The 21,654-nt window shown below is 39.1% G+C and overlaps 1 protein-coding gene and 1 pseudogene across 4 annotated transcripts in view; one reads left to right on the top strand and one right to left on the bottom strand.

Moving 5' to 3' along the window:
- MKX (mohawk homeobox) overlaps window positions 1-21,654 on the bottom strand; it is a 69,812-nt gene that overhangs the window by 12,851 nt on the left and 35,307 nt on the right. The gene's annotated exons all lie outside the window — the stretch shown is intronic.
- On the top strand, window positions 12,020-12,704 carry LOC116527068 (annotated as a pseudogene).

Here is a 21,654-nt window from a genome sequence, read left to right as displayed (position 1 = left end):
CCCAACAACGCATAACACTTATTTGTTGATGTCCAAACTGCTTCTACCAGTCCCGCTGACCAAAGTCAGATTTACTTTAAAACTTTGGCATGACAGGAAGAGCCTGTGACTAAAGCCTGGTGAAGATCAAGGCTACTGAAGATAAAAGAGTTATTAGAAGCCTGGATTTTGTAGGTTGAGAGACAGGAGCGCTTCGGAAGCTTTCTAAATGGTGAGAAATTAATAATAAATAATAAATGAATAAAATGAAACCCACCCCATCTTCATGGATGGACCTAATATTTTTTTCTTCTTGCAGTAGACTAGGTAAATTATTTATCCTGGGGACATAAAGAATGAGAGGCTTCCAAAATTATTTCAGAATTTGAAGAACTAAAGAAAGAAAAAATTATTTTCTTTTTTCTGAAGCAGTCTTGCTCTGTCACCCAGGCTGGATGGAGTGCAGTGGTGCAGTCTCGGCTCATTTCAACCTCTGCCTCCCGGGTTCAAGTGATTCTCCTGCCTTAGCCTCCCAAGTAGCTGGGATTACAGGTGTGTGCCACCACACCAAGCTAATTTTTGTGTTTTTATTAGAGATGAGGTTTCACCATGTTGACCAGGCTGGTCTCAAACTCCCGACCTCAGGTGATCTGCCCACCTCGGTCTCCCAAAGTGTTGGGGTTATAGGCATGAGCCACCACGTCCAGCCAACTGTTTTCCAAAAATAAAGCCAGTGTTTCCTCCAGACATGACTTCCATATTCTGGCCAGAGATTCTTTTCCTTTCTGCTACTCCTTATGTGGGCTGGCCCCTCATGATGGCTGATACCCAGATGTCCTAGATCTGCAGGGTCCTCGCCTTCAACTGCCTTTCTGTCAATAAATAGTCCCCCCAAGTAGCTCCTGTCAGGAAACAAAAATTAAAAACCACACCTCTGTATTTTGAACCAATAGTAAAGAGCTCCCTGGTTAAGATGGGGCTATGTTCAAATCTCAAAGCTCTCAGGCTAGGTTATAATTCCATTCATAATAACAATAGGACATCTTTCTTGCTGCAGGCGTACCAATGCCTTGGATAGACCTGTGAAAGTGCTGCTTGGCTCCTTATGGCAGGGAGCTGTAGCCCGGGCTCGTGGCTCTTCAGTCATTTCCTGCTGTTTCTTTTTTCTGGTAAAATGTACAGCTCTTCTGGCCTCATCAGTCTGGCCCAGTGGAGGTACAGGAAGTGGGACTTGTAACTTAAAAGTAGCTTTTCAGAATAAACAGAACACCACCCAGTGATCACGTTTCAATTCACTTTCAATCTTTTTCACTAAGCACATTAAATATTCTTGATGCTAAGTCATTCAGCAGAGTCCCATCTTCCAAGATTGCTCCTCTGTGATCTCAAAGGCCCCATCTTCCTCAAGGTTAAAACATTTAGCCTGAAATTTCACTTTGAAGATTTGAATGTAGTCTATGTGGAGGCCAGTATGGGTGGAGGATCAGAAAGGGGGTCTGGAAATGTTAAGTGTTCTTGTTTCTATTCTTGGCTCTTTGTATTCACCACGAGGGTGGTCTGGAGGGAGCCTTAGAGGCCGTGTGGTGTAATGGTCAGAGCCCAGACTCTAGAACTAGACAGCGTGAACTGCACCCCTGCTCTCCCACTTAGCATTTGTGTGCCAAGCTGGCCAGCTGCTTGACTTCCCTGCATTTCATCTTTATCACCTATTAAATGAGGATAATAGTACCGGAGTCCTAGGGTCATTATGTGGACCACACGAGTTCATCTCCTCTCTCACTTTAAGTTAATCTCCTCTCTCACTTTAATTTTCAACATCTAGAGAATGGAATTATATGGGGTCACCAGAAAAATTAGTGTTATTCAATGATTTAATATGAAAACCATTATGTAAGAACAAAATATTTTAACTCTGGGCAAAAGCCCATCATCTCAGATTAATGGATTAAGTGTGCAGAATCTATCATCTTCAAAGACAAAAATGGCTTTTGTGATGGTCCTTTGTGCCAAAACACCACAACATGCCAAGACAAAGAAACCTGGAGCCACATTCAAGATAACTACTAGCTTTAAGTGTCTAATGGATTTTGTTACTTCATTTTCTCAAGGGGAATATTGGAGATGTTACCCAAAATGTTTCATCCATGAAAGCTACATTTCCAGCCAAAGTCTCAGAAAATGACTTCCTAACTATGCATGAATAACTTCTGTGTGTGCCTGTATGTTGCAAGAAGCATTAATTCTTTATAAAAGCACTCCTTTTTACATGCATGTTGGGCTACTAGATCTGAAACCTGGATGTATTTACAGTGCTTCCTAGCTAAACCTTAATTTTGTGTCTACGTCTTAATATTGATATTCAGCCTTTCAGTTCTATAGCACAAGGGCTAGTTCTCCCAAAATTTACTCTTTTTTTTTTTTTTTTTTGAGACAGGGTCTTTTCTGTCACCCAGGCTGAGTGCAGTGGTGCAATCTTGGCTCACTGCAACCTCCACCTCCCAGGTTCAAGTGATTCTCCTGCCTCAGCCTCCCAAGTAGCTGGGACTACAGGCGTGCACCACCATGCCCAGCTAATTTTTGTATTTTTAGTAGAGATGGAGTTTCACCATATTGGCCAGGATGGTCTTGATCTCTTGACCTCGTGATCCTCCTGCCTCAGCCTCCCAAAGTGCTGGGATTACAGGCGTGAGCCACCACGCCCGGCCCAAGATCCACTTTGTAGTTGCCCCACTGCAGTTTTAGAAGGGTTGACTTGTTTAATAAATATACAGCTGAATAGTGTTAGGCTACAAAAGACTAATATGACTTCAGCAAAAAATGTCTTTTTAAATGGAAAAAATGTGCACTCATAATGATCTAGAAGTTGGCTGGAAAGTCTGGCTCCTCCATCTATTTTCAAACTCCTCAGTATCTCTGAAAAACCATCACAAAGTATTTTTCCTTTGATACATGAACTGTAGTGTATCTTTGAACTGGCTCACATTATTACCACGCTTTCAACATTCCTCAAATTACCATCTCCATAAATGACACTTCAGACTAGGAGATCTCCGTGTTAAACCTGTCTGACTGCCTTAGCACCGGAAATGGTACAGTGGGAGAGGTGAGGCTCACAAACTTGTTGGCTCTTTCAGAAGAGCAGCAAATGGCAGTTTCTTGACTCACAGTTCATCTGCTGTATTTACTAGGAGAAAAAAACCCCCACATTTTCGACATAAGATGAATACTATTACCTGTCTTTCTTTTACATTTCAAATATGCTTCAAAGTTCTTAATAAACTTAAACCTTAAAACTGTACTTGGCATATCAGTGTTCTGGGTTCACACATTTCTATGTTTAAAGGTTCTGCAATTCTCCGCTTTTAATTTAGGAACAGTATTTAAAGCCTAAACTGGGGTGAAGGTATACTTTGAAATGAAAATTGGGAAGATTTCCGTTGATGGTATTGAAGGGCAGAAGTTAAAAAGAACTATGCATAAAGGCGAGTAAAACTCATTGCCTGTAGGCAGGTGGCTGAAGCTAGAGGTCACAGAGCACCCCTAGTCTAGTGGTCCTCCTGTGACCCCTTTCGACCAAAAGAACAACTCCTAACTAAATAACTCCTCTCCACTTTAAATCTTGTGGAGAGATCTATTCTAAATTTTGCCAAGGGATGTACATTTCAAACTAAGAAGAAATGTAGCCTCCAAAAAAGGAAGAGACTGGTCACCTCTGCTTTTAAATGAGAACAGCCCTGCTCCTAGAGAAAGAGTCCTGCTGAGGAGAACCGGTTCTGGCTGAAGGAAGCCACATGTGGGCAACTAGGGACAGCTCTTGCTAACTGGAAGCATTTGATTGTGTTCCTTTCCTATTAATCTATTACATATGCACTTATTAAATCCCAATGGCATACAGATCCTTTTTCCACTATTACCACCTAAACTTAGAATACAAGAGATTGCTAGAAAAAAAATAAGGGATAAATTGCTTAGACCTAACAAGTCGGCCAGGGGTGGTGCCTCATGCCTGTAATCCCAGCACTTTGGGTGGCCAAGGTGAGTGGATCACAAGGTCAGGAGTTTGAGACCAGCCTGGCCAACATGGTGAAACCTGTCTCTACTAAAAATACAAAAATTAACTGGGTGTGGTTGTGAGTGCCTGTAGTCCCAGCTACTCGGGAGGCTGAGGTAGCAGTAATTGCTTGAACCCAGGAGATGGAGGTTGCGGTGAGCCGAGATCACGTCCCTGCACTCCAGCTTGGGTGACAGAGCGAGACTCCATCTCAAACAAACAAACAAAAACAAAAAAAACCCTAACAAGTTGATCTTTTTGGAGGAAAACAAAAACATTTCATAGATCCAAAAACACCTGATTATACAGCATTTGTCTGAGGCACTGGATTTGTCCTAGGGCCATGGGATCACAGTGGACTCACTAAGTACGTGACCTTGGACAAGTTATTAACACACACTGTATCTAGGTTTCTTCACCTATAAAATGGGGATCATTGTAACACCTACTTCGTATGGGTGCTGTGAGAATAAAGCGAGGTATTAAATGGAAAGCTCTTGAAACAGTGCACGGCACTTAGGAAGGGCTGTAGCAATGTGCCTCCTGACTTGAAGAAGCCAGGTTGTAAATCATCCTTTGTTAGCCAAGGGGCCACTCCAAGCTCCACAAAGGTATAAGCCCCCTACTTCGTCTCTCCTGTCATACCTTAGGCCTTGATGTGTTTGCCTGTGTCCCCAAATCTCACCTTGAATTGTAATCCCCATAATCCCCACATGTCGAAGGAGGGACCCAGTGGGAGGTGATCAGGTCGTGGGGTGATTTCCCCATGCCGTTTTAGTGATAGTGAGGGAAATCTCATGAGATCTGATGGTTTTATAAGGCAGTTTCCCCTGCTCTTGCTTCCTCTTCCATCTCCTGCCGCCTTGTGAAGAAGGTGCCTGCTTCTCCTTCTGCCACGGTTATAAATTTCCTGAGGCCTCCCCAGTTATGCAGAACTGTGAGTCAATTAAACTTCCTTTGTTTATAAATGACTCCAGTCTTGGGTAGAATCTTTATAGCAGGGTGAGAATGGACTAATACATGCCTCTGACTCATTTTCTTAGGATGCTCTAGAGAAGAGAATAAAGTTCTCTGGGGAGCTCTTCAAAGGGGAAGGTTCCTGGATCCCATCTCTGAGATTGTGATCAGGTAGGTCATGACTATGGCACTGGAACAAGCTCCTCAGGTGTTCTGATGTTGATGGTGAAGGGGCTTCCCTATAAGAACTATGGTGTGGGCATTAAAAATGGAGTGTTTTAGTAAAGAATCATGCTGGAATTCCCGGGTTCACTCAAGTGTAACAGCACAAGGAACTATTACTTTATAATTATTATTGGATTTCTAATATTCCAACAAGGATCAACTAGCCATCTTAAGGCTGTATCTAATGAACCAAGATTTTTTTTCTGTAATAATTTCAACTACTATTTTAAATTCAGGAAGTACATACGCAGGTTTGTTACACAGGTATATTGTGTGATGCTGAGGTTTGGGGTATGAATGATCTCATCACTCAGGTTGTGAGCGCAGTACCCGACAGGCAGGTTTTTAATCTTTGCCCACCCTCTCTCCACCCTTTGGGAGTCTCCAGTGCTTATTGTTTACTTTCTTTGTGTCTATGTGTACTCAATGCTTAGCTCTCACTTATAAATGAGAACATGTGTTATTTGATTTTTTTGTTCCTGTGTTAATTTACTCAGGATAATGGCCCCCAGCCACATCCATGTTGCTGCAAAGGATATGACTTAATTCTTTTTTATGACTGTGTAGTGTTCCATGGTACATATGTACCTCAGTTTCTTTATCCAATCCACTATTGATGGACATCTGGGTTGATTTAATGTCTTTGCTATTGTGAATAGTGTTGTGATAAATATACAAACGCATGTGTCTTTTTGGTAGAGTAATTCATTTTCCTTTGGCTATATACCCAGTAATGGGGTTGCTGGGTTGAATTGTAATTCTGTTTTTTTTTTTTTTTTTTTTTTTTGAGACAGAGTTTCGCTCTTGTTACCCAGGCTGGAGTGCAATGGCGCCATCTCGGCTCACCGCAACCTCCGCCTCCCAGGTTCAGGCAATTCTCCTGCCCCAGCCTCCTGAGTCGCTGGGATTACAGGCACGTGCCACCATGCCCAGCTAATTTTTTGTATTTTTAGTAGAGACGGGGTTTCACCGTGTTGACCAGGATGGTCTCGATGTCTTGACCTCGTGATCCACCCGCCTCGGCCTCCCACAGTGCTGGGATTATAGGCTTGAGCCACGGCGCCCGGCCGTAATTCTGTTTTAATAAACCAAGTTCTTGATTCTAATTTACTATGAATAGTAGATATAACATTTTTATAAGAAAATATTACCCAGAAATTGGTGACTCCACCTTCAAAAATACTTTTTTTTCTATCTTTGCTTAAATATGGATATAGTACCTTTAAAAATGTTTTGTGTCAGGGAAGGTGGTGAAACACCTCACTTTTGCCTGGTTCTTACAATTTTTACTAATACACACTTGAGAACAAAGGCATTTAATTTTCATTTTAATATATTACAAGGTACTTCAGAATATGCAAATCACCCTCCTTCTAACTGGAATAGCCATGGTAATGATATGCTAGCATGGGATCTGTGTTTTCTGTTTTGAAAATAAACATGTTGGCCCAGTGCAAAATTGCTGTGCTGATAGGGCCTTTTATTTTTATAAGTCTTTGACTTTTTTCTTAATCTTTCCTTTGGGAAAATAAGGTGACAAATGGTATTCCACATGGGGTCATCAAAAACGAATTATTCAACCTAACATAGATTTTCTTTCTAGGGTAGGATAATAAGCTTTTATAAACTAAAGTGAATTTAGTTTCTGCTGCTTTTGGAATATTTTATTCAGGCCTGCCTCAAAAAGAACACATTGTTGTATTATACGTTGACATAGTGATGAGGTTTTATGAACAGAATATTTGGTTGTTTCTAACCTGTTATTTCTAGGGCAGCCCTGCAAGGTAGCGGGAGCTACATGGTCTCTAAAGAGGAACAGGGACTGGGGTAGAGATTCACCAGGCAAACAGCTTGACAACTGCTGGACCAAAACCACTGAGGCAGAACACAAAGGTTAGGATGCTGGATTGAATTGTGATGGATAGACAGGATCCTATCTAGGCCTGCTGATGGCTTTGCTTTTGAAGAGCTGCAGAATGTCATAGCATCAGCATCTGGAACCAAAGGGCTGAAGAAGACTAAAATGCTAACGGTGGCCAGCTCAAAGCCCCCTATATGCCTGAGAACAACTCTTGGCTGCATGTGTGCTGAGAGATGGGCTGGGCTCGTGCCTCCACCAGAGCCTGTGGAGTCATTCTGTGCTGAGACCACCCCTCCCAATGGCCAAAAATTAAACATAGCAGGTCTAAAACAATAAGGATCTATACTACAGAGTTAAGAAGTGTAATATGCAGGAGAGGTGTTTCTGTGAGCATCACCAGACATTCAAAATATAGTACTTAAGCATGAATCAAAGAAATTATAAAGAAAGAAAGGGAAAGAGAGAGAGAACAAATACCATTAGGATCTTAGATTTAAAAATGCCCCAAACAAGAATCGAGTGTCACCAGGAAATGGCAAAAACAAGTATACTACACAGAAAAGTTTTTGCAAGGCCATTTCATGAAAATTTAAGTACAAAAGAATGGCATGTTCACATGATTTAAATGTATTTAAATGCCAATTGGCCATACATATTGTGTTACAGAGGTCACATTTTGTTATAAGTAAATAAGACATCTATAAATAAAAAAGAAAACATATTTGTTTGAGTCACTAGAAGTTACTGATTTAGAGAAATGACCAATGAATCTAATACTTCTGAGGGATTAAAAGAAATTTCCTGCTTTTTCTTATCTTTTCTACTCTTTGTTATATCTTTTGATGACCGATATGGTTTGGTTGTGTCCCCACCCAAATCTCAGCTTGAATTGTATCTCCCACAATTCCCATGTGTCATGGGAGGGACCTAGTGGGAGGTAATTGAATCATGGGGGTGGGTCCTTCCCCTACTCTTCTCATGATAGTGAATAGGTCTCACCAGATCTGATGATTTTACAAAGGGTTTCCCCTTTCGCTTCATTCTCTCTTGCCTGTCGCCATGTAAAATGTGCCTTTTGCCTTTCTTCATGATTGTGAGGCCTTTCCAGCCTCTTGGAACTGTGTGTCCATTAAACCTCTTTTTCTTGATAAATTACCCAGTCTCAAGTATGTCTTTATGAGCAGCATGAAAATGGACTAATACAATGACTGTAGAGAGAAATGTAATATTTTAACAACCACTAACATACTGTTACCAATTTTAAAATAAACAAGAGAAACAGAGAAAAAGGCAGAAAGCTGTGCAAAAGAGAAAAGGAAGCAAACATGATGTTTCCAGGACAAACCAAATCCACTTATCTATACTTTTTGTGTTTGGTTTTGGAATGTACTACACACACTCCAAAGTGCTTTAAAATTAAATCTCCCAATTCTAAATTCTCTCCAGGCGTCCACAACTAGATGGTGAATGAGCAATAAGAAACAGATAGTAGTTATTGCTTTGAATCAAAGTTTCATACAAAAAAGTCTGGTACTCATACACAAGAGTAAACAGACTACATATTTTCATCATAGAAGCACAAACAAATTGCCCTCTTTTTTTTTTTTTTTTTTGTTAACAACAGAGAGGAAAATCCTCCATTCCTTGCAAGAGTCCCAAGCTCCTGCAGGTTTGTGGTAGTTCTAGTTAACTTTTCCACCACTCAGAAGGTAGAAGCAAGGGGTGTTCTTACAGCCTACCCTTGGATTCAAGGATGGAATAATTTCTCACAAGAAACCAAGAACTGTGAGGATTTCTGAGCCTCAAAATGCGTCCCAGAACCATTGCTCCTGACATCCTCTATTATTTTCAATGTCTACCCAGTTAGACCCCTCCCAGCTAATGGCCAGCAGTAGTGTGGCACTGTCTGTACTGCATGTGGTTTGCACATGAGTCCCAACCCAAGGGAGCTAAAGGCGTCTACTGAACGCAGAAGGAGAAACACTCCTTCCTAGGCCACCCATAGTGGGAGCTGAAAATGAGACATGACACAATATACATGAAGAAGCAAGCCACTGTCACAGGGCTTCTGGGCAATGCTAATTACACAGCCCACAGCATAAGACAAGAACAGGAGAGAGGAAAGGAGAGATGGTCAGGAAAGTTTAACAGAAAACAAAAATTCTCATGTTTTCCATGCACTCATAGTTCTACTATCCAGCCAATTTTTGGCTTAACTTAGGAGGTTTATAAAAATCATCCTACAAGATAGATGGTTTGTTAGGCAACTTAATATGTAGACTCCTATTTGGACAGGAAGATGCACATAAAATGAAAAATACTTTCAACATGAAAGGAGCAAGGAGTCTGTTCTTGTGTTGACTTTTAGGAGCTCATACGAGAAGAATAAAGACAGGAAAGATGAGGAATGAGGAAGGCCCTAAAGGTAAAAATGCATTTAATTAATTACTCACATGACTAATCATGGTAATAACAAAGAAGACAGAAAAAGCAGAAGTGGGCCAGAGTTGGAAAAAGATGATGATTATTATTTATTTATTTATTTATAATATATTTTATTGCACTTTAGGTTCTGGGGTACATGGGCAGAACATGCAGGATTGTTGCAAAGGTACATACATGGCAATGTGGCTTGCTGCCTCCATCCCTGTCATCTATATCTGGCATTTCTCCCCATGTTATCCCTCCCCAACTCACTACCCCCCAATGTCCCTCCTCTAGTCCCCCCCAAAAGACCCCAGTGTGTGATGCTCCTCTCCCTGTGTCCACATGTTCTCATTGTTCAACACCCACCTCTGAGTGAGAACATGCGGTGTTTGATTTTCTGTTTTTGCGTCAGTTTGCTGAGAATGATGATTATTTTTATACTGAAGAAGAAAAGAAGTAATGAGAGTTGTGTGGGACAAGGGTTGGAAGCATGTATCAAAAGGTTACTTTAGAACTGGGAGTTTATGATTAATTGAAGAAGTATTCAAATGGAAATTCCGTGCTAACTTTAGTAGTTATAAAGGCACAGAGGAGAAGAATAACTTATTAGCTATTTGAATTTCTAAAGTGGCTTTCTCACAGGATTCATGCCTTTTATTTTTTTGGTTTATCTTGAATTAAACATACCTGTTTACTGCTAACCAGTACAAACTTAACCACGTTCTAGTCCTTGAACAGTAAGTTACACTGGAAAGACAATAGATTTGGGACCTCAGAGACTGGGATTTGAATCCCAGTCTTCTGCTGAGATTTTATTATTTTTGGGGCAAGTTACTTAATCTCTCTGAGTTTCATTTTTTTGCTTATCTGTAATATCGATATAAGAGTAGCAAACAATTAGGACTGTTGTGAAAATTAGAGATAGTTACTGTCAGACACCGGGTACCCAGTAACATTCAATAAGCAGTAGCAATAATTACTCCACAATTGCAAAAATTGTTTTTGTAGTGACAGCAAAATTTTAAGATTTATCTTGAAATGGAACAGAAAGCAAGTAATCCAACAATCCAAAATAGTTTTTGTATTTGAATTGTCTAACCTGGGTCAAGGGCAGTCATGTTATGTCTATGATTGATGCTCGAGTGTGGAAAACTCAAAGGAGCACAAGCTGCATATTACAAAGTTTCCAGTTTTAGAGACTCCTTGGAGAAGGTCACTTAAATTGGGTAGTAGCCATAATATGCAAAAAATTAGGATGGAATCTTCACTGAGAGTGAGAACATGAACACCAAGGCTAATTCCAGGATTATGTCACAGCTAGTCTTCTGCTTTTCTCTTTTAGAGTTGGTGCATGAACTAGCATCATGCATATATCACCCACTCAATCATATAGGTATGTGATAGTGTTTTAATGGCTTGGAGAAAAGTTTTCAATGTAAAGGTTCTTAAGAAGAGCATGGCATTTGAATCTAGGGATACCCCAATTTCTAAGAGCGACTTCTCTAATCTGCTAGTAAGAATTTTCTGTGAGGATCTAACTGTTATACTCATCGTTTTCACAACTGTTATTCCTATCCTTTTCACTAAGTAACCATGTATTACCTAAAAGACTTAAATTCTATCACTGCTTTATCCTTAACCAAGTATACTTGGTATTCTCAAATTCTCAGATTTACTGGTGCAAGAATGTATATATGTTTTCAAATAATCCTGGTATTTTACAAATAGGCTGACAATCCCAAAAATTCTTCCCACTGCCTTGCTGAATAGGAATACTCCCCGATTTTCCTTGGAATTATTTTTGCCATCCTTGGATGCCTGGCACTTTGATAGGGAACATGCAATCACATTACAATGTATCTCAAGTTACTCAAATGAAAACAAAATTATCTTCTTGTGAGTGTTGTGTAGAAAACTATACTCTGCATGCAGAATGTTGCCTCTTTCTCCCCCTTTTTGATATAAGAAAGGACTAGGACTCCTTAATACAACCCATGATGATGACAATAGTATTTAGTGAGCATTTTGCAAGTCATAAACCTACAATTTATCTCATTTCTTTTCTTTTGTGCGCACTTATGCTATTTTCAAAACAATCCCCAATTTGTAAAGTGAAAATCGAGACTCAGAAAAGCCTGATGACAGGTCCATGGCCAAATTGTTAGTCAATAAAAGGGCTAGCACTGAGAGTCAGGTCTTCTTATTTCAAGTGCAAATAAGAAGAATTTGCTCTTCTTCATGTTGTCTTTGTTTACTTATTCACAGGTTCATTGGTTTATTCAGCAAACATTTACTGAACACGTGCCATATATCAGGCACTGTCACAGGCCCTCAAAATACAAATTGCAAATGGATCTCATCACAAAGAAGCTCACATTGCGGTGAATGAATGGCAACAGCTCATTGTAGTAAGTATGGTGGGGACACAGGGGAGATGCAGCAATGGCAGGGACAGGAGGCGGTGATCATGAAAGTTGCTCTAAAGAAGATGATAGTCTCTTTCCAGCCAGTGCTGAGCAATGGGCATCTCTCGGGACAACAGGCGCAAGCGCCACAAGACGGGGTCAAGAGAAAGCCCTACCACAAGAAGCGGAAGTATGAGTTGGGGCGCCCGGCTGCCAACACCAAGATTGGCCCCCGTCACATCCACACAGTCCGTGTGCAGGGTGGTAACAAGAGATACCGTGCCCTGAGGCTGGATGTGGGGAATTTCTCCTCGGGCTCAGAGCATTGTACTTGGAAAAACAAGGATCACTGATGTTGTCTATAATGTGTCTAATAACGAGCTGGTCTGCACCAAGACCCTGGTGAAGAATTGCATTGTGCTCATCAACCGCATGCCATACCAACAGTGGTACGAGTCCCACTACGCACTGCCCCTGGGCCGCAAGAAGGGAGCCAAGCTGACTTCTGAGGAAGAAGAGATTTTAAACAAAAAACGATCTAAAAAAATTCAGAAGAAACAACAGCAAAAGGAAAAAGAATGCCAAAATCAGCAGTCTTCTGGAGGAGCAGTTCCAGCAGGGCAAGCTTCTTGCAGGCATCACTTCAAGGCCGGGACAGTGTGGCTGAGCAGATGGCTATGTGCTAGATGGCAAGGAGTTGGAGTTCTATCTTAGAAAAATCAAGGCCCCGAAAGGCAAATAAATCCTGTTTTCTTTCTTCACCCATGTAATAAAGGTGTTTATTGTTCTGTTCAAAAAAAAAAAAAAAAAGATGATAACCAGTGGTGGGACAGCAGGGAAAAGATCCCAGGCAGTTGCTTCTAGCAGCAAGCAGCCTCCCCTGCTCTTGCCAGTGTGCCCAACCAAGGCTATCATTATCTGAGTGCCAAGGCATGGAAAAGATGGGAATGCCCCAGCGTGAGGTCAAGGTGAACAGGAGTTACTGAGATGAACAGATGGACAGGAGCAGCCCAAGGAGAGGAATGAGCTGTATGAAAGTGCAATGTTTTGACTCCTCTGGGAAAGTGTTTGAGTTTTTGTTTGAGTTGAAATGAATGGAGAATATGAAAGGACAGCTAGAAAATGAACCAAGAGAGATCAGCAGGGATCAGGCATTGAGGGGTTTGTGGTTCTGCGTGCCAAGATAAGGAACATGAACTCCATCCTGAAAGTCACTCACTAATGGGGAGTCACTCATTCATATTTAAATAATAGGATCAGACTTGAATGTTGGAAAGATTCCACTTGCCCTAGTGGAAGACCAGATTGAAGGAGCCAGGCAGGATCATGGCAGGAACCCAAGGGAGACATGAGGAGTCCTGGGGATTAAGGGAGTAGCCATGGGGATGGAAAGGCAAAATTCGAGAGATATTTAGAGGAGAGACTTGTGGAATGATCAGATGGTGTTGGGGGAGTGGGAGGCGGGAGTGTGAAATGTTTCTCAGATTTCTGCCATGGGTGCCTGGGTGGTTGGCAATGGCATTGTCTGAGTTAGAGGGGCAAGGAAGAAGGCCAAGCTTCACTTTAAAGGATGCAGGACATAAAGGGTTTGATTTAGACATGTTGAGAGTATGTGGCGTCTTCAGGACCTTCCTGTGTAGCTGTTGATGTACTCAGAGATGTTTGATTCAGCTCTTTGCAAAAAGAAAACCGCGATGAGAAATTACTTAGCAACATATTTGGAAAGACAGGGTGTTTTGATATTTTCTTCTCAATGCATTCGTTTTAATGTGGAAAGTTAGTCGCATACAGAAAAAAAAAGAGGTATGTAAATCAATCAATCAATCAATCAAAAGAGTTTTATATAAACCTAACTACAGTATAATATCTTAGCACACGGATCTAAATATTTTTCCATATGCTCTGCTAATATTATTCAACATGTTATTTAAAAAAAGTGTAAAACGCCAGTCTTGAGAGATGAATTATTTTAAAATATTTATTAGTCACACATCCTTAATACATACTTTATTTACTCTCAGAAAGAAATGTACACCCAAAGAGCGAAGCAGAAAGTAATAGTTTCCTTAAGTGAAGAAACAGAAAGAACAGAGGATCTGTCTGGCGAGCGGCCAGTCAGAGAATATTGAAAAGCTAGAAGTCTCAAGGCAAATCTCTACTAATCCATCTTTTACCAAAGTTCTCACTTAAAGTCCCACCTTTTGACATGAAATATTTAATAGGAGTTTTATTTTAGCTACAAAGTGCCCTTAAAAATTTAATATTGGACTCCATACGAGACTAAAAGAAGGAGGTATTCGGTGACTGAAAAGAAACATGTATGTTAAAAAAGAAAAGGAGAAGAAAGAAGGGACTTGTGGAAAGTGCAGAGAAGTTAATGAGAATTTCTATTGAAAACCAAAAGGTAATGACAACACAAAGTTCCTTTCCTATAGCAGACTGATGCTTCATGAAGAATGAATACATTGATAAAGTTCACTTGCTAGTGGCATATGGAACCACAGTTTTAATCTGTTGAAATGGCACAAAGACAAAAATTATTTTAAAAACCCACAAAATACAAATAAACAACAACAAAAAAGTTTTCTTGTAGAAAGTGACTCCATTTAATTGGCTTCCACACACACCTTCCCAGTTCAAATTCAGCTCCCCAACGTGGGAATAACTCCCTCAGGAAGATGGTCTTTGGGGTGCATGCATGATGTTCATTTGTCTTGCATCTAAAAATTAGAACGTAACAAGCTTCTAATCATCACTTGCTAATTTGAAACAAAAAAAATTCTTCTTTCCATTGAAAGCAGATTGTAGTAAGAATTCAGCATTCTCCAAGGTCATATGCTATTGGCAAAGCTAAAAAAAAAACTTGTAGTCCAACTTGCTTATGTTCAGCTGTGTTTACTTAGACTTAACTTGACAAAGTCTGCCTCTGATTATACAGAGGAGTCATCTGCCCACAGATAAATAGATATTACACAAACTTTTGGAGGGAATGACATTTGGCCTCCATAATTCTGGAATAATTTACTATGTACCCTCAACTTAAAACAACAGAATGATTCACAATATGTTTTTGAGATTGAAACATAAATATTTCATTTTACAAAGGGAGCAGTCTCCATGACCTTTATGGATTTTAGATGATTTACTAACACAGTATGGTACTACTTTGGAAGGTGTGGAGTGGCTCTAAAACAGGCAGTTTCAGGCAACATTTATTTCAGTCTTTTCAATAACCATCAAGATTTCAAGGAATTTCTGTAAACAAACTGTCACTTAAAGAAAATAACTTTCCATCAATTTTTGCAACAAGTCTCCAGAACAGAACATGCATATAAAAATAAGAGTTAACTAAATTATTTCCAGAGACTACATCTTGGAGTAATGTTTACACTATCGGTAAAAAGGAAAAGCTCAATGTTTTACCACTGTATCTTACACTAAATGCAAAATTTTGCTTTTGGAATAACGTAAACCATTTCCGCTGAATAGAGCCTGTTCCTCATTACCCAAGAATTGATTCTGGCCCTTCATGCTTTCTTTCCTTGCTGTTATATTTATATAGCAGCATATAGACATACTTTCCTCTTTAAACTAAGACTGTTTCAAAGGTGGAAGTACTTATTATATTCCCTAGTTATCAATCAATAAACTGATCAATCAACAGACTTTCATTGCATTTTGTTAACAGCTAGTAATACAGTAGTGCACAAGAGGAAGGTGGTTTCTGTCCTCTGAAATTTACTTAACAAGAACAATCATCCATTAAACACATACTCTCATTTTCTAGGTTGTTCATTTTAATTTATACAATTATAAAAAGTTTTCCCCTGCCAAAACTAACACATTGTCTTCCCTGATTCTTGTCCTATAATGTCTTAATTTTAAAAAATATTTCTGGGTACATAGTAGGTGTGTACACCTGTTGTATTATTGAATAAACTTAGGGATGAAGCCCTTCAGTTGGAGTAGTGGTGTGTGAAGGTAGCCACAAATAATTTTCTAGGTTCGATGCCTCCCGCAGTTCAGGCTATGTCTACAAAGGGGTTAAGTTTTTAATGAATTCACTTAGTTGTTTCTACTTTGATTTTTATTCACATTTACTAAATTTGCTTTGATAAGCACTCTGTAAAGTTAGTTAACATAAATGATGGCACTGCTACTGTTGTTAACAATTGCTTCTTAGCATTCTAATAAGCAAGGATTTTCAAAAGACTTTCCCTCTAAAGAACTGAAGCAGTGTGCATAACGGCACATGGCACATTCTCACATTATTTTATCTCATTATGTTTGAGCTTTGAGATTCACAAAAGATGATTTGATGTATATATTTATAAGATTATAAAATACATAACAGATTTATTATATATATGTAAAATACATAAGTACATAAAGGATTAGATATATATAAAAGATGTATAAATATATAAAAGATATATTTATATCTTTAATATCTTTATATATTTATTTAGATATATAGAGATAAAATAATGTAAAAATTTTATATTATGTATACATATATGTATACATAACATAAAATTGTTTTAATATTAAAAATAATATATTTGTATATTATATATTTACATACACTCTTTTAATTTATATTATACATATTATATATATAACATATTTATTATATATCATATATAAATATGTATACTATATATTATATATAAACATATGTAATATATATGACATATATTATACTTTATATAAATATGTATAATATATAATATATAAATATATATAAAAAAACGTTACAGAGTTATTTTGTGTGTGTGTGAAGGAATATGTTTTCAAGTGTGCATGACTTTAAGGAGAGGACACTAATCCACAGCTCGTCTGGAGACTAGAATGTCCTCCTCATGCCAATCTCCAGGAGAGAATACATTAAGACCTCATTAGCTTTTAATGCAAAACTGATCTACACTCTTTCCTCAAAGGGCAAATTCCTCCTATTTGAAGTTAGCTGTAGAAGTGAATCCAGGAAAATGAGGGAGTACGAAACTCTCTTCTGAAGCCCAGGCAGGGACAAAGCCAGAGGCATCTCCCAAAGCCACTGATAGGCCAGGAAGCCAAGGGAAAAGGCTGCTGCTGCTGGAAAAATAACTTTCACAGCTGGATAGGAGGTCTGAAGAGAGAGAGCTGTCTAAATAGGAAGGTTAGTGGTGTTAGGAAACACTGGGCCGAACCAATGACCGCACATATTACTTTTCAAGCTAGATGCCTGCATGGGAGGTGCAGGGCGGGGGCAGTTGATATGTAACTAAAACCCTTGAAGGAGTGAAGCCACTTGCTGGGTGGTTTCTTACAAAGGAATAGCAAATTTGCAAATTTTATCAGATTGGACCAGGACACAAGACTCTGCACAGAAACTAGTTATGGAAGCTCATTTTTCAAAAGGAAAACAAACATCCTACATACCGAAGTTATTATACATTCAGTCAAGGCTATCAGGCAGCAGTGTTGTGTCTAAGGGTGAAAGAAGAACCACTGTCTATTTCTAGACATGCAGTTTATTTTCTACCAAATTTAACACAAAAGAAGGAAAGAGAAGGACATTTAACACAAGATCGCAGATCAGAATTAGTTTGCAGAAGACTTGCAGCTGAATGAAACTTATATGACTTTCTCAAAGTTAACCAAAGTGGAGGGGTGGGCAGGGGTGAGGAAAGTTTTCACAACCAAAAATCTTGAAAAATGTCCTATATTTTCTGGTTTTATTTTTCCCAGAACTGAAACACCACAAAATAATGACATGCCAGCGCACTCACTTCCAGCTCAGTCAGGAAGTGCCGAGGTACATAAACATTTTTTATTTCACTTTTTACAAGAAGGTGACCAACATTTTCTTAGGCTTCCAAAAAGCTTCAGGTTTGGAATACATTTTGGTTAAATGTCAGCAAAAGAATTTGCTCATCGTTCAAAAAACACTTTTTCTTTCCAGCCTTGGAGCATATGTAGAAACTGTGTTGTGAATGGAATTACAAAAAGGCGCAGGATCACAAAGGGAAGTCCAGTTTTTTAATTCCTAAAAGAGTGCTGTAGAAAAGCGTTCTCTGTGGTGGAAATAGGAACTCTTACACAGCACAGTTTACCAAGTGCTTTCTCCATCGTTATCACATTGGAACCTTGAAACAGCCCTGGGAGGTGGGTATTTGTATTGCTTTCATTTTATAGATATGAATACAACAGAGAAATTAAATGCTTCACCTAATGTTTTTCAGTGAGTAGCAGAGAAAAAAATTAGAACCCAGGTCCTCAAAGTCTAAAACCATAATCTGAATAGGCATTGATTTAAACCCCAAGGCCAGCAACTTACATAACACCACTAAGGTCAATGGAAGTCTAATTCAATGCAATAAGCTAGAGAAAGACATCCATGGAAAGAAAAATTCAAAGAGGAGGTAAAAGTATCACTCTTTGCAAATATGATTGTATTACTAGAACACACAGAAAAATCAACTCTAAGACTACCAAGTTGGTTGGGTGTGGTGACTCCCACCTGTAATCCCAGCACTTTGGGAGGCTGAGGCTTGAGGATCACTTGAAGTCAGGAGTTCGTGATCAGCCTGACCAACTTGGTGAAACCCCATCTCTACTAAAAATACAAAAATTAGCTGGGCATGGTGGTGTGCACCTGTAATCCCAGCTACTCGGGAGACTGAGGCAGGAGAATTGCTTGAACCCACAAGGAGGAGGTTGCAGTGAGCAGAGATTGTACCACACTGCACTCTATCCTGGGTAACAGAGCGAGACTGTCTCAAAAAAAAAAAAAAAAGAAAAAAGACTACCAAAATGATAAGCAAATTTATGATGGTAGCAAAATACAAGAAAACATAGAAAAATCAACTAAAAGCCTACCAAAATGACAAGTAAACTTAAGATGGTGACAATACAGTATTAATATACAGAAATATATGGCTTTTTTTATATTAAAAAAAACCAGCTAGAAAATACGATGGAAGAAAGGACCTGCTTATAACAGCAGAGCAACAGATACGATACATGGGGATAGTTTTATAGGAAATGTGCAAGACCAATTCAGGACATCTTAAAACACTGTTAAAAGTGACACAAGAAGACATGAACAGACATACCAACTGTCTGGATAACAGGATTCTACATTCTAAAAATATCGATTTTACTTCTTAAATGTAACACAATCCCATTAAAAATAACAAAAGAATTTTTTCTTTTTTGAGACAGAGTCTTGCTCTGTTTCCCAGGCTGGAGTGCGGTGGCATGATCTTGGCTTACTGCAACCTCTGCCTCCCAGGTTCAAGCAAGTCTTCTGCCTCAGCCTGCTGAGTAGCTGGGACTACAGGTGCATGCCACCATGCCAGCTAATTTTTGTATTTTTAGTAGAGACAGGATTTCACCATATTGGCCAAATTGGTCTCAAACTCCTGACCTTGTGATCCACCCACCTCAGCCTCCCCAAATGCTGGTATTACAGGCATGAGTCACCATGCCAGGCCAGGATTTTTTAAATAGACAAGTTGATCCTAAAGTTAATATGCAAAAATAAGCAAGCCTAGCTAGAAAAACTACGAGAAAAGAACAATGAGGAAGAATAAGCACAACCAGACATTAAACATATTCTAAAACCTCCATAATTGAAACAGCACAGGACAGAAACATGAATAAAAGGAAAAATCGATGGAAGAGAATAGAAAGACAAGACCAACTCAATTTAAAATATGATATTTCCAATTAGAGAGGACAAGAAAGACTGGCCAATAAATGGTGTTAGAATAACTGGGTAACTGTATGGAAAAAAAAAGTTGCACATTTTTGTCACACCATATTATAATACTATACCTCAAACTAAGATATTCCAAAAGGATGAAAAATTTAAAGTGAAAATTGAGACTATAGAAATCCTTGAAGAAAACTTACAATACTCCCTTTAAAGTTTTAAAATGAGGAAGTTCTTGCTATCACTTAAAATCTGGAAGTTATAAAAAGTAATCAGTGTAATTACATTTTTAAAAGGCTACATGAGGAAAAAATCATCCTTAAAATAAATATATATAACTAACTAATTGGAGCAAAATATTTGTTAATGACTATTACAGGCTCATCTCTCTCCATAAAGAGCTCTTCAAATTATTAAGACATTATCCATGAGAGTCTGTATGAAAATAAATATAAATGTTTGCACACAGGAAAATGGAATTATGAATAGCTCTTAAACATACAGAGATGCTCAGATTCATTCTTCACCATCTTCAACAATTAATGAGTTTAATGACACTGAATATAGAGGCTAGAAGAAAACAAAGATTCTCACCTATTGTTAGACACGTGCAGATGAAATTAAACAGGTTTCTGAATTATTCTATCAGAAATGAACAGGCTAGGCCGGGTAGAGTGGTTCACACCTGTAATCCCAACAATTTGGGAGGCCAAGGTGGGCAGATCACTTGAGGTCAGGAGTTCGAAACGAACCTGGCCAACATGGTGAAACCCAGTCTCTACTAAAAATACAATATATAGCTTTCTATAGCATTCCTGTGGAAGCAGGGATTCCTAGAATTGTCCTGCAATGCAAAAGTTGAAGATGAGCTAGGACTTGATTTGTGGCCATGTACTTTGCTTCCTATTCTTGATCCCTGGTTTAAAGAAACTGTTTACTCTCAATTCACTACTGACTGGTCACAAGGACTGGATTCCTCCTCTCACCAGCTCACCTTAAGGATCTGCATTAGCATGAGAAGGACACACTCCGCAGTGTCCTCCAATAGATCAATCAGAGAGTAAGCTAAAGCCTAAGGCCCACAGAAGGGACTCCTCTTCTGGGGGCAGCATAGGCAGGGCCAATTTCCAGTTTGAGAATTTCTACATTTTCCATACAACTTCAGAATTGGCAATAGGTGTAATACCATTGCTGGTCTCTCCCTAACTCCAGACTTCTGCTAGGTTTTTAGTTTTTATTTTGATTGATTGGTTGATGGTTGATTGAGATAGTCTTGCTCTGAAGCCCAGGCTGGAGTGCAACAGTATGATGTACGATTTTGGCTCACTGCAACCTCCACCTCCTGGGTTCAAGTGATTCTTGTGCCTCAGCCTCCCGAGTAGCTGGGATTACAGACATGAGCCATGACACCCAGCCAATTTTCGTATTTTTAGTAGAGACAGGGTTTCACCATATTGGCCAGGCTGGTCTCAAACTCCTGACCTCAAGTGATCTGCCTGCCTCAGCCTCCCTAACTGCTGGGATTACAGGCATGAGCCACTGCGCTCAGCCAGTTTTTTTGTTTTCTTTTTAAACATTTGTGCTTAGCAATTATATTTCTAAGACATATTATTGCACTGGCAGGAGTTTCCTTTAGAAACATGTTCAGTCTTACACCAATCACATCATTACTTTTCAAGTAAGATGATAATAACTTTTTTGTACTGTCCAATCACAGGTGTGAACAAAACTAGATGTGCTGGAATATCCTGGAAACAGAGATAGATCTCAGGCAACAGTGCTTTGAAGCCACAGACCATCAACAAGGAGAGAAGCTTCATCACTGGGAAAAGAATGCATCTCTCAGAATAACATAGCTTCAAATTTGAATCAAATTTAAAAATATATTAATATTTTAAAAACACTTATTTCCTAAAAGCACTATCTACTTTTAAAATACTATTTAATGTCATTATCTATTCTTATTTTATATTTGTCACTTTTTCTTTTCTTTCTTTCTTCTTTCTTTTTTTTCGTTCTTTCTTTCCCTCTCTCTCTCTCCCTTCCTTGC

The sequence above is a fragment of the Sapajus apella genome, unplaced genomic scaffold (assembly GCF_009761245.1).
Source record: "Sapajus apella isolate SASKATOON/1434 unplaced genomic scaffold, GSC_monkey_1.0 scaffold53, whole genome shotgun sequence".
Lineage (NCBI taxonomy): Eukaryota > Metazoa > Chordata > Mammalia > Primates > Cebidae > Sapajus > Sapajus apella.
Note: the sequence above shows the minus strand (reverse complement) of the source record. Positions and strands in the feature narration are given on the sequence as shown.